We start from the raw sequence: 1,392 nt of genomic DNA on the forward strand, positions 1-1,392 counted from the left end.
GCAACAAAAAATCTGCTTTCAACAGGGATGAGCAATAATAGACCTGAACCGACGTCATTTCAAAATTTAAGAAGCAAACTCTAAACAAAGACATTCAGTGTAGTCAGGCATAATAAATATACAAATTAAATTCGGAAACCTTATCAGATACAAAATAACAGATAAAGGCACTCAGTTTTATATCAATATTATCACAATACGCGACTGAAAACTGTCCGGAAGCAACAACAATAAACTTACTGTTTAAAAAGTTCTGCAATGAATTCTCTCCAGGCTCATTTCAGATTCATTTTACTCGTGTACGGCAGACACAACACAACTCCACTGAATCCTCACATGAACTGAGGAAAACTGTTACCTTAAGGGGTTTAATTCACATGCTTGGCCTAGTACTGCCCACTGCCGAGCCAGCTCAGTGACTTCTTCCTTGATGTTTGTGAGCAAATCATACGGGTAAAATATATACAAAAACGACCGTTCAAACCATCAGTTTTATCTAAAGGCAAGTCTTCCAATCGTAACAAGTTATAACTGTCGCGTAAATGTCCATTATACGAAGTAATGTAGTACCAGGTCCAGTGGGTGTAAAAAGTACATACATTGTACAGGGTGTCCATAAAGTGCGGATAGACAGACAAAGCCGGCACAATGAAGTATCTACCTCATTCAGCAATTATGCCATTAATAATCACAATAATATCAAGGGCAATCATCGGTACTGATTTCTTACGGCCTCAACAAGACAACTGTTGTAACTTGATAATGAGGCAATTCTGGTCGTTTGATAAGGTTTGGTTCTCAGTAACTCGCGAAATGGATTGGTGATCCATTAGTCTAACGCTTGTCAGTCATGGGGTGATACGTGAAGTCCGTTCGTCGTCGTTATTAAGCAGACGCGGTCACGCGAATGGACGACCTGTTTATGTAGACACGTCTGCATAAGTGTTCTTTTCGGGGTGTGTTCAAGTGAACAACACGCTAAAACTGAACAATTTTTACGTGGTGCGGAAAGAGCCGAGGTGCGACAGGATACCGATGTAAGTAATTACTGACGTGGAGTTATTTAGGTACGTCCCGTAGACATTCGTTCATTCAAGTGCAGGAAACAAGGTCACCCAATATATTACATATGTGTAGTTAGATGTAGTATAAATTAAATATGATTATGTTGCGCGTACGTACGTACTCATTGTAGTTTACGTCGGATTTTCTTAAATGTTTCTGGTATTCAAGTGAGGAAATGGTCATTACGTATGATTTATTTTTGTTTAAAGTAACGATTATTTGGGAATAGGTTTTCTCTACTCATTGAAACGTTCAGTGAACTGTTGGTAGTAATTTTTTTCTGTATTGTGCACAGATTTTTATTTTTATTTTTCGCAGATAGTAGTA

The sequence above is a fragment of the Macrobrachium nipponense genome, chromosome 8 (assembly GCF_015104395.2).
Source record: "Macrobrachium nipponense isolate FS-2020 chromosome 8, ASM1510439v2, whole genome shotgun sequence".
Taxonomy (NCBI): Eukaryota; Metazoa; Arthropoda; class Malacostraca; order Decapoda; family Palaemonidae; genus Macrobrachium; species Macrobrachium nipponense.